The 12,551-nt window shown below is 35.0% G+C and overlaps 1 long non-coding RNA gene across 1 annotated transcript; it reads right to left on the reverse strand.

Annotated features, from left to right (window-relative positions):
• LOC126879264 (uncharacterized) lies at nucleotides 1–1,638 on the reverse strand. The gene is made up of 3 exons (XR_007696014.1): nucleotides 1,474–1,638; nucleotides 1,230–1,378; nucleotides 1–261 (listed from the first exon to the last, which is right to left on the reverse strand). It is a non-coding gene; the product is annotated as an uncharacterized LOC126879264 (long non-coding RNA).
• Between the last annotated feature and the right edge of the window lie 10,913 nt (nucleotides 1,639–12,551).

The raw sequence follows: 12,551 nt of genomic DNA on the forward strand, positions 1-12,551 counted from the left end.
TAATAATAATAATGTTTATTCAACACAAATATAACAATATACATAAAATAATAAACTATATATGCGACTAAAAACATATCAAAGTGTAGATATAGTTAATAAGAATAAACATAGGAAGCCACAAGAAAATAAATTTGCACGTAGCTATGGCCCAAAGTAACTCCTGTTGTTTATCCAAATCTTCACTAGTCAAAAGCCTTTAAATTAAAGTTCCAGCAGTTTTTCCTTTTTCTACATATATAAAATATCTGGTGTTTGTTCCTAAAAACAAATACATAAATAGAAATTTTACATTGTGTACCATAAAAATCATACAAATGTGGAAAGTACCACAAAAGTACAGTACACACTTGATACTCCGACATGCTCGATAGTCCGACCTTTTGGTCCCATATCTGTCGGACTATCAAGGGACAACTGTATTTTAATATTAGGACAGTTATACCTATAAGGTTTAGGTTAGTTTAGTTGGGCAGTTGCCATAATAAGCCACAACAAAAAGGTATTAAAAGAAAAAGCTATAGATCTGAAATGGGAAGCTACTACGTTTAGTCTATATATAAATGAAAGTAAAACAAAATATATAGAGTGCACAAAGTCGAATCAACATGAACATCTGAAGGTAGAAAACCATACCTACGAACATGCCTCCCATTTTCACTACCCAGACTCAATAATAATAATAAATGACAACAACACCAGTCAAGAAAAGCATCGATTCTTAGCAGCAATAAGTGATTTTATGCATACAAAGACTTAACGAAAAGTAAGTTACTATGTTACTAAGTCTAAGCTTAGAATCTACAAAACAAATCTACACATTGCAGTGATGGTTTGTGGAGAATTAAAATGAACCACGAGCTGGATAATACTAATGCCGAGCGCAGATATTGTTAGAATTGTAAAATCTCAAAGACTAAATTGGCTTGATCACTCAGAAAGAATGCCAGATAATCGAGCTGTGCAAGTAATCCAGAGATGGAAGCCCCAAGGAAATATAACAAGAGGAAGGGCCCATAAAAGATGGATAGACGATGTAGAGGGGGATCTTAAAACCATGAACATCAGAAAAGTATCCGGCAGGGCAGAATGGAAGAATGTTGTTAAGCACACCAAGACTCACAAAGGGTTGTAGCACCATTAGAAAAAGATTGAAGGACAGTTTAGGCTATATGCATTAAAACATTGTGAGCTTTGCATCTAACCATATTGTAATAAACTATACTTACATGGTCGAGAGAAGTCTCTTCATTATTTTCTTTACATTTACTTCTTTCATCAGCTCTTCTCTTGCATTCTAGATCACCTTTTCTTTTTATTGCCTGCTTTGGTAACCCATGTTTTGGTTTGAAATATCTTTTTAAAGTGGCTGGCTTTCCTAATAATTAAGTTTGAATTATTACTTGGGTACATCTTTATCATTATTGTAGACATTTTTTAAAAACCTTATTAATTGAATTACATTAAACTTACCACTTATACAATGTTTATTGCATATTCTTTCATATTTTAATTTTAGTTCTGTTCTCCTTATGGCTTTTACATATCCATTAATCCATTGTTCCCGACTTTGTTTTGTTACTTCTTCTTCCTTTTTTTTTTGGGTTTCGATTTTTTTTTAATCATTTACCCATGTTATTGGTTATGCGCGTCTTGCTCAAGGCAATGCACATTGGTTATGCGCGTCTTGCTCAAGGCAATGCACAACCAGGTGTCCTGTCAACTTCAGATCTATTTTTTTTTTTGGTCCTATGTGTTCCTTGTCCTTCTTCTTGTTTTTCTGTAGATAGAGGGGGAAAAGTGTTACAACATTTAAGGTTAACTTACGACTTTTCTCGTTTGGGGGTAGCTTCCAAACATTTTCACATAGGTTTAGGGCTGGCTACCTTCGGTTAGGATTAAGGATTTTAAGGATACAAATATAATTTTTGACATTTTAGGAGATTCCCTGTATTTTCTGAAGTATTTATTTATTGTTATTGTTATTATTATTATTTTTTGAAAATTCTATAGATCTACTTGAAAAAATTTGATAAATTTATTGATTATCTTAATAACTTTATTCGAGGGTTTATATAAAATGCTCTGTAAAGATATTGGACTGTCTATTCCAGCTTTTATTAGTTCTAGATACAAATCCATATCTTTATGTTTATTTATGGGGCACTCAAAGATGATGTGTACCAATGTTCCCATAGTACCGCATTCGCATATCGGTGTTTCCGTTTTGCCTATTTTGTGGAGATAACAAGGAGTTTTGCAATGTCCACTTCGTAAACGATTAAGGTTAGTAATATTGTTCCTACCCAAATATCCACATTTGTTATACCAAGGTTTTATAGGGAAACTATCCTGCAGTCCATAATAGTCTGGATATTTACCTTTAATTTGGGAATACCAGTTATTGTAAAATTGAGTCAAGATGTTCTTTTTTGTAACACAAAAGATATCTGTGCTGATGTTTTTTACATCATATGGTACTCTTAATTCTCTCCCAATATTGGCCAAGCTATCTGCCACCTCGTTGCCTTTAATCCCCTGATGTCCCGGTACCCATTCTAATCCTATTGAAAATCCCATATTATTTGCATCTACCAGTAGTTTTTTGGTCATTATAGTTACATAATCCATTTGGTCCCATTTGTGACTAGATATTTTGGATAAGGCACTTTTTGAATCTACAAAGATCACTGCTTTCATGATTTCCTTTTCAATACATACCGACATGGCTTTGTATACCGCTATTATTTCAGTTGTGCAGATTTGTGTGTAGTTATGGAGTCGTGACGAATATTTATAATTGATGCTTGGGATGTAAATTCCAAATCCCGATTGATTTGTTTGTGGGTCTATTGATCCATCTGTATATACGTGGGTATGATTATTATATATTCCACCATATTTAGCTATGAACCTTTCGTTCGATTCAATTTCATATTTTTCAAATTCTAGACTTTTAATTGTAATGGGGTATAGAAGAGTTTTTCTTTCTACCTCATATATAGGATTGATTTTATATCTAATTATGTTTTTTGTTTTTTTTGAGTATATTTGTATATGCTAGTGAGTAATCTGGTATGACCTTGTTCCTCCAGAATCTATTGTTTGCATTTATTGCTTCGTTTAGCTTATTTAGACTCTTTACTATGATATTGTTTTTTTCCGGCATTTGTTTGAGTATATATTTATGTGCTAGTATCTCCCTTCTAACTTGTAACGTTGTTACTGAACATTCTGCTTGCAATATTAAGATGGGTGTAGAACGTAGACAACCCGTTACGATTCTCAAGGCAACATTCTGTACTTGTTCCAACCTCATCATCAAACTTTTACTGCAGGGGTTTAAAAGATTGGCTGCGTAATCTAAATGAGATCTAACTATTCCTTTGTATAAACTCAAAAGAATGTTCGGGTCAGCTCCCCATTTTGTACCACAAATTGCTCTCATGACATTTATTCCTTTGTTTGCTTTAGTTATCATGTCGTTAATTTGAATTGTCATATTCAAATTGCACTGTAAATGAAATCCCAGATACTTTATTTCATTTTTCCATGGAATTTCCATATTTTGATATATCAAATGTGGGAAGTTATAAGCCTGACTTCTTTTTCTAAATATTATTGCTTTTGATTTGTGTGCTGAAATTTTAAAGTTGTGTTTCTCAAACCACTCCTGTAAATTTATTATATGGGTATTTAAGGAATTAATTAGCTTGTATATATCAGATCCTTGCACCAGAATTACAAAATCATCTGCATATTGAAAACACTCCATCTCATGGTTTATTAAATCATGTAGGGATCTAGTATAGAGATTGAATAATATTGGACTGAGTGGAGACCCTTGAGGCAATCCAGTGGATGCTTGCATTGGGCCTAATATATTATTTGATTTGTCTTTAACGTAGATATTTCTGTTGAGCAAAAATTGCAAGATCAAGTTTGCATAAGTTATTGGGATGTCATACTTTAATAAGTATTTATATAGCAAATATATATTGACTGTATCATATGCCCTAATGATATCCAAAAAAATTCCAATTGTATTTAAATTTTTACTAAATCCAGTTCTAATATAATTAATTGTTAAAGCTAAGTTATCGTTGCACCCTTTGTTTCTTCTGAAACCTAACTGCTTAGGGCTTAGTATCGATTATTTGTTCTATTCTTAATTTAATTATATTTTGCAAAATTTTGCCTACACATGACTCTAGAGCTATGTTTCTATAATTATCCTCACATAAAGGGTCTCTATTGGGTTTTAAAAAGGGAATGACAAGGGTGTTTTTCCATTCTTGTGGAAAACCTGTGTTTCTTTTAACTATTTGATTAAATATTTTTGACAATGCATCTAGCGCCACCAGGGGAAGTCTGTTTATCATGCTATATGTTACAAGATCTAAGCCAGTAGCCTTATCCTTTTTATTTATGACACTTATTATTTCTTGCCTTGAAATGTCCTCCACATCCTCGTTAGTTAGGGTAACCGTGAACTCAGGATCTGTTATGTCAATTGCCAAATTATTTAATATGTTCTGAGCTATGTTTTTGTTGGGAAGTTTAGCAGGGATTACAGCATTTTGATATGTGGAGAATAGCTTAACTGTTCGCCATATTTCAGATAGAGGAGTGTCCCTTGTCAATCCATTGCAAAAGCTTTTGAAGCTATTTCTTTTTTTTGTTTTAAATATTTTTTTACTGTATGCAAATATTTTTTTGATTTCAATATAATTTTCATTGCTTGCTTCTTCCTTATATTTTTTAATTTTTTCTTTTCTTGTTTTTATTAAATTAGAGCATTCCTTATCCCACCAGGGAGGGCTTTTCTTTTTTCTTATAGATTTTTCTGTTTTCAAGAGAGGTATTTCCTCATCACTCACCATTTCCATAATTTGTGTAAATGAATTATAGTCTTCACACCCATTCTTCATCAAGTCTTCTATTTTTGAAGCATAATTCTCCCAATTGACATTCTTTGTATTTCTTTTATGACTTTTTTGTGTTACTATATTTTCATTTACAATTGCGATTTTGCAAGAAGTTGGAAAATGATCACTGCCTCCAGAATCCTCTAACACATCCCATTGGCATATATTTGCAATTTCCGAGGAAATTAGTGTTAGGTCTACCGCTGAGGCATTCTGTCCAGGTAGGGTAATCCGCGTGGGTCTCCCATCATTGCAGCAAACTAGATCCAAATCCTCTAAGGATTCAGCAATTATTCTTCCATTAACATTAACAGACACTTGACTTCCCCAAAGTGCATTATGTGCATTCATATCCCCCATTAAAATTTTATTTCCCCTGATTTTATTTATGCGTCCAACCCAACTATTTAAATTTATTTTTGCCCTAGGATGGATATAAATGTTAATAACTGTAATGTCCCAATCTATTATTTTTGTTGCTAAAATTTGAATTTTACTAACATTATTATTATACCTATATACTATTTTGTGATCCAAACTATTATGAACCACAGTAGCTAGGCCACCATAACCATCCCCTCGATCCAACCTATGTATTTCATATCCTCTTAGATAGAAGTGATGATTATTTTTTAGCCAAGTTTCATTTAATAGAATTAATTTGGGTCTATGTTCGCTTATGAAATATTTCAGACTGTTATAGTTACTGCTTAAACTTTTTATGTTCCATTGGATAATAAGTGGATTCTTGATATCCATCTAAATCTAGCAACTTTTGGTTCGATGAGCTTTCATGTATAAATAGCTGGTTCAAGTAATTGATTATATGTTCCTTATGTTTCCAATCTAGTTTTTTTAATATCGCATTCAGTGTTTTTTCTGTGTCCCTCTCTAGTTGCTCTGTACGGGAACATCCAGGAGTCTCATTGTTTACTGCACGAGCTCTCTCTTCGCTTCTCCCATTTGGAGATAATAAATATTGATTGTGTACTTCTTTATTGTATGTCTTATTTGTTTCATTAGCCTTTCTTTTATTTTTGTTTGAGTTATTCTCAATTTTTCTACTAAACAGGTGTTCAGGGTTACTCTTTACATTTTCTATCCATCGCATATTGATGGGAATTGTCTCTAAATTATTTTTCTATTCTAAATTATTTGTTTGAGTTTTATGTAATGTTGGGAATTCCTCCTGGCTCATTCTGAATATATTATTCTCTTGCGATTTTCTAGTAGAAACATAAGGAAATCTCTCGCATGCCTCGTAGTATGAAAGATTGTCCAGAGACATGACAGCCTTAATATTCCGCTGTCTCACATACTCTGGACACTCCTCATAGGTACTTATATGAAAGCTGCTATTACAATGTAAACATTTCATCGAACAATCCCCTTCATGTATTTTTTCCGCGCAGTTTTTGCATTTTTCTCCCCCTCTACAAAGATTTTTTGTGTGTCCAAAAAGAAAACACCGATAACATTGAACCACTGGTATCATGTATGGTTTTACCCTAAAAGGGATCCCATATATATTCACTTTCTTCGGGATTACTTTTCCCGAAAAGGTAAATGCGACCGTTTCTGTATCAATATATTTCTCCGTGTCATATTTAGACTTCCGTTTAAATCGTCTTATTTCTAGTACTTTAATGTTGACCGAAGCCAATCCCGAAAATTTGATTAGATCTGCATCCGATATACTAGTATCTACATTATTAACGACTCCCCTACATGTTACGTTATTTGCCGGAATAAACAATTCATATCCATCATTTCTGACCACGTCATTTAAAACAAATTTATTAGCATCCTCCCATTTCTTGAAAGCAACGCTAATTCGGTTTTTTCCTTTTTTGCTAAGTTTAAGTACATTCTCGATTTTTTTGTCATTTATGTATTTTGCTAATTTCAAAAAACTATAATTACCGACGTTATCGCCTTTTGACTCCATAAATACCTCAAAGGGACCGGTATCAGTGTACTGATAATAGAAATGTTTTTTTCCTTTTTTTATTTCATTGTTATTATTAGTGATTGAATTAGCATTGCTATCAAGTAATGGTGTATTATTTAAACTACTATTATTTTCAGTGTTTTCTATATTATCTAACATCTCCTCATCACCGGGGGGGTTAGCCCCCCCCGTAGAGTCCCCCATAATTAACCGTGTAATGCAAAGCTGTCTCTTTTTTACCTAACTAGATAATGTATAATTTATTTTATTCAAAGAAAGTACAGGAAATTTAGGAATTCAACAGATAGGAAATTTGTTAGTTACCTCTATTATGTAGTTCCTATTTTGTTTTTGCCGCCTGCGTTTTTTTTTTAATTATCACTTCCACACTGAACTGTCACACAACCGAACGTTACGAAAGCTCATACAGAAGTCATGACTTTGTTTTGTTAGGATAACTATTTACTGTATTTACAAGCGTCATAAAGTTAGCGAAACGGTTTTTTCAAAGTCGTTATTTTGACTTCTACCATAGCTCAAAAAATTGCACCTCGTTTGCGGATAATTGCACCATTAAAAATTTCATTTGCGGAGTTTCCGTTTTCGAGATATAAGCAAATGAAAAGTGGAGATTTCGGCGCAGCGCTAAAAATAAATGTCGATTTTCAGGGTATAAAATGCCGTAAAGTCACTAAATAACCATATCAAAAAATTGCACCTCGTTTGCGGTTTATGAATAAACTGGTTTTAATTGAAAATTGTAAATGTTATAAAGGAAAAACGATATTAATGTTGGTTGCCTATACTGTAGGGGCAAAGGAACTCCTCCTGACTTAAAGGTAATCCCTCCTTTGAAATTTCATTTGCGGATATTCCATTTTTAAGTTATATCAAAATGAAATTTCTCGGGACAGCGCCAAAGTATATATTTCCATTATCGGGATATTTATTAAAAGCTGTAAAAATAACAATAACTATATCATTTAATTTCTTCTGGTTTGAGGATTACGAATAGACCTGCTTTAAACTAAAAATCAAAAAGCTTAAAAATTTTCCGAAGAAAAAAATTTTCCATTTTGGTGGTCCTAAACTGTATTTGCAAAAGTATTATCTGTATTGTAATGTATATCTAAAATGACTGTTTCTGACGTAAGAAAATCCCTCCATTCGAAATTTCATTTGCGGATTTTCCGTTTTCGAGATATAACCAAATAAAAAGTTGAGATTTCGAATAAATTTTCATTTTCTGGGTAAAATCACCTAATTGCTCCTCGTTTGCACATTATAAATAAACTGGCTTTAATTGAAAATAATAAAAATTGAAAATTTTATAAAGAAAAACGATATTAATGTCGGTTGTGGTTGCCTACACTGTAGGGGCAAAGGCAAAGGAATAGTAGTGATGTTGATTATAGTTACTTTCGAGGATTCGTTACAAATCGTTACTTTTGTATAAAGTAATCATTTACAAAATAAAAATGTGTACCATTTTTATTCAGTTACAATGCGAAGGCAAAACAATCTTACTTTTTAATTAGAATACGGAGTGCAATCCAGCTCTCTGAATCGAGATTTTCGATTCTTATAGGAATCTCATCGGAGAGAGCTTAGGCTGGTTCTCCATATCCTAACTGACCAGCACCCAGGGCCGGCGATAACGGGCCTGCAAGGGATGCACTGCAGGCGGGCGCCCCTGTTTAGGGGGCGCCAAAATGAGTTTTTTTCTGCTGGTACTATACAAAATACTAAATTAAAAGAATCCGAAGGGCGCCTATGCTAGTTTCTCAGGCGGGCGCCTTATACCCTAGCGCCGGTACTGCCAGCACCGAGAGCTTTTCCAACACATTGCAACTGAAACAAATAGGGTAGGTGACTAGCGTCATCTGGCAATTGAAAGATGAAGTTTTTCAATCCTAATAGCAACATTAATAATATTGAAAAACATTAAAAATATTACTAAAAGATTTTTAAATTGAAAACTTATTGGTCCACTTCCCTGGTGACACCTCCAAGGCTTCTACAATATGCAAGCCAAATGGATGCTGCAGTGAAGACAAAGGGAAGGAATTCTACACTATGCAATTCACATCCCCGTCTGCAGCTTGGTAAAGTTCCAACGGAAAATGCACCTATTTACTCTACGGAGTAATACGACTATAAAGTAAAAATGTATACCATTTTCATTCAGTTGCAATGCGAAGGCAAAACAATCTTACTTTTCAATTAGAATACGGAGTGCAATCCAGCTCTCTGAATTGCGATTTTCGATTCTTATTGGAATCTCATCGGAGAGAGCGTAGGCTTGTTCTCCATATCCTAACTGACCAGCACCGAGAGCTTTTCCCACACATTGCAACTGAAACAAATAGGGTAGGTGACTAGCGTCATCTGGCAATTGAAAGATGAAGTTTTTCAATCCTAATAGCAACATTAATAATATTGAAAATATTAAAAATATTACTAAAAGATTTTTAAATTGAAAAACTTATTGGTACATTTTCCTGGTGACACCTCCATCCATCCATCCATCCAATGGCACTACAGCCCAAATTGAGCCTTGGCCTCCTTCAACAAGCTTCTCCAATCATTTCGATTTACCGCTGTTCTTTTCCATGAACGCGTTCCCAGGAAGTTCCTGGCATCCTCATCGACTTCGTCTTCCCATCTCTTTTTAGGTCTTCCAACGGGTCGTTTTCCCTGCATTCTTGCATTTAGCAATTTTCTGGGGATTCAATTCTCATGCATGCGGACCACGTGCCCTGCCCACCGTAATCTCTGCAGTTTAGTGTATTGTGCTAGAGTTGGTTCGCTATATTGCTCGTATATTTCTCTATTATACCTAATTCGCAAGTTGTTATTTTCACTTATTGGGCCCAGTATCCTACGGTATATTTTTCTTTCAAACACATCTAATGCATTGGCAGATTTCTGTGTCACCACCCATGTTTCGCAGCCATAACTTACTATGGGCCTGATTATTGTTTTATATACCCGGAGTTTTGTTTTCCGGCGTACGTCTCGCGATTTGAATATGTGGCCCATCGCGAAATAGGTTTTATTTGCCAGCACAAGCCTTCTATTTATTTCCGGTTCTTCATTGCTTGCAACCAGATCCATTCCTAGGTACGTGAATCTATTCATATGTTGTATATCGTCAATAAAGTGTTGTTGCGCCGGTCTATTTGATCTGGTTTGTATGAGTAGTTTTGTTTTATTTGTATTTATTGCTAGCCCTACTGCTTCTGCACTCTGTTTCAACTCAACGTAGGTTTCTTCCGCTACATTTATTGTTCTGCTCATTATGTTTATATCATCTGCGTATGCTGCTAATTGGGTTGATTTGTTTGTAAGTATGTTATTTCCTCTCACCGTCAACCGTCTAATTACATATTCAAGAACAAGATTAAAAAGCGTTGGAGCCAGTCCGTCGCCTTGTTTCAGTCCTTGCGTTATCGTAAACGCATCAGTGATCTGTCCTTGAATACATACCTGTGCTTCTGTTTCTGTCATTGTCATTTGCACTAGTCGTATTAATTTTGATGGTATGCTAATTTCTTCCAATATATTAGGTAGAATTGTTCTATCTATTGAATCATAGGCTTCTTTAAAATCTACAAAGAGATTGGGTGCGTTCGGACGACCACAGCGGCTGGACAGCTGAGCTAGCAATAGTTGTCAGACGTCACCGCTGGAAGTCAGCCGCTGAGAGATTTACTAAGCTTTCCCTATCACGGCTGGATACAACCACTCAGCCGATTTCTGCTGACAGTCAGCCGCTATGGTCGTCCGAACGCACCCATTGTAAACGTCCATGTCATATTCCCATGTTTTGGCTAGTATTTGTTTAACTGTAAATAGTTGGTCAATGGTAGATCTATTTTGCCTAAACCCTGCTTGATATTCCCCGATGATTTTTTCCGTGAGAGGTTGAAGTCTTCGATTAAGGATGTTTGTGAATATTTTGTATCCCGAACAAAGTAAAGAGATGCCTCTATAATTCTGACACAACAGTTTGTCTCCTTTTTTATGAATAAGGCAGATTATACTTTTCTTCCATTGTTGGGGATTTCTTCTTCTATCCATATCTCTCGTATTAGCTGGTACATCTGTTGTGTCAAATTCCTTCCTCCTTGCTTGAGTAGTTCTGCCGGTATTTTATCTATTCCCGGTGCTTTATGGCTTTTTTGTTTGTGGATTGCCGTTTGGACCTCCTCTAGCTTTGGGGGTCTAGTTAATTCATTTTCTTCTCCATCTTCTCCAGTTCTTGTTGTTGTACCTCCTGCCATGTCTGCTGCTGCCTCTGTTGTTGTAATGGTGGTTGTGCCCCTTTGTTTAATACTTCCTTAAAATATGTCATTCAGGTTATCTTAATTTCGTCCATATCGCTAATGATTTCACCCTTCTTATTTTTGCAGAGGCTAGTCTTCGGTTTGTATCCCTGTCTTAAATGTTTGATAAGTTGGTATGAACTAAGTGTTTATCGTTTCCTTAAACTCCCTTTCTATATTTAGTATCCGTTGGTTTTCGTACTTTCTCTTTTTCTACCTGCACAGTTTATCTGCTCTTCGTCTTTTGTTCTCAAATTCTGTTTTTCTCTCTCTAGTACGTCTGAGTATGTAATTCTTATGTGCTTTATTTCTTTCCTGTATAGCTTGTTTGCATTCTTCATCGAACCATGTTTCTTCTCTCCGTTGTGTCTTTGTTCCTAGGATTTCTTTCGCTGTGTTTAGTATGATACTGCTTATGGTGTTCCATTGATTTTCTATTGTGGAGTCTGCTCTGTTTTCTTCTAGTAATTTTTCATCCACTGTTCTCTCAAATCTTTCTTGTATCTCAGGGACTTTTAGGTTATCTAAGGTTAGTTTTTCTTGTTTTGGATATTTTTCCTTTACCTTTCGACTGATTTTGCATCTAAACCGTGTCTGCACTAGTAGATGGTCTGAGTCACAGCTTGCGCCACGTCTGCTTTTTACATCTAATATACTCGTCGCCATTCTTTTTTCAGTCAGTATATGGTCTATTTGATTTATTGTGTTTCCCTATGTTTCCCTATTACCCCTATGTACTCTTCTTCTTTTCCGATCTTGGCGTTTGTGTCGCCTATCACCATTTTAATGTCGTTTCTTGGTATTAGTCATAGATTCGTTCTAGATCTTGATAAAAGGCTACCTTAGTGTCTTCTTCCTGTTCATTTGTGGGACAGTGCACATTTATAAGGGTTATGTTAAAGAAATGCGTTTTTATCCTAAGCTTGCAGATTCTTTCATTGATGGCTTGAAAATCTGTTATCAGGTGCTTCATTTTATTATCTATGATAAAGGCTACTCCAAATTCTTTATTTCCTTCATCTTTACCGCTATACAGTATAGTGTGTGTTTTAGTGTCCCGGCTACGTTTTCCCAACCATTTAGTTTCTTGTACTGCAGTGATTCCTATTTTATATCTTTTCAGTTCGTGTAGAAGGATCATCTGTGCTCCTGGTCTATTTAGCGTTCTGACATTCCATGTTCCCAGCATAAATTCCATATTCCGTTGCCAAAGTCGTCGTCTTGATATCCGTCCATTCCGAGGCCTATCTGAAGGTTTCGTAGTAGTACTTTTTTACAAGAATGGGTTACTGGCCTATCGCCCAACCCCCTTTTCGGAGGACCATTTCTCCCTTCCTCGTCAGC

The sequence above is a fragment of the Diabrotica virgifera genome, chromosome 1 (genome assembly GCF_917563875.1).
Source record: "Diabrotica virgifera virgifera chromosome 1, PGI_DIABVI_V3a".
NCBI lineage: Eukaryota > Metazoa > Arthropoda > Insecta > Coleoptera > Chrysomelidae > Diabrotica > Diabrotica virgifera.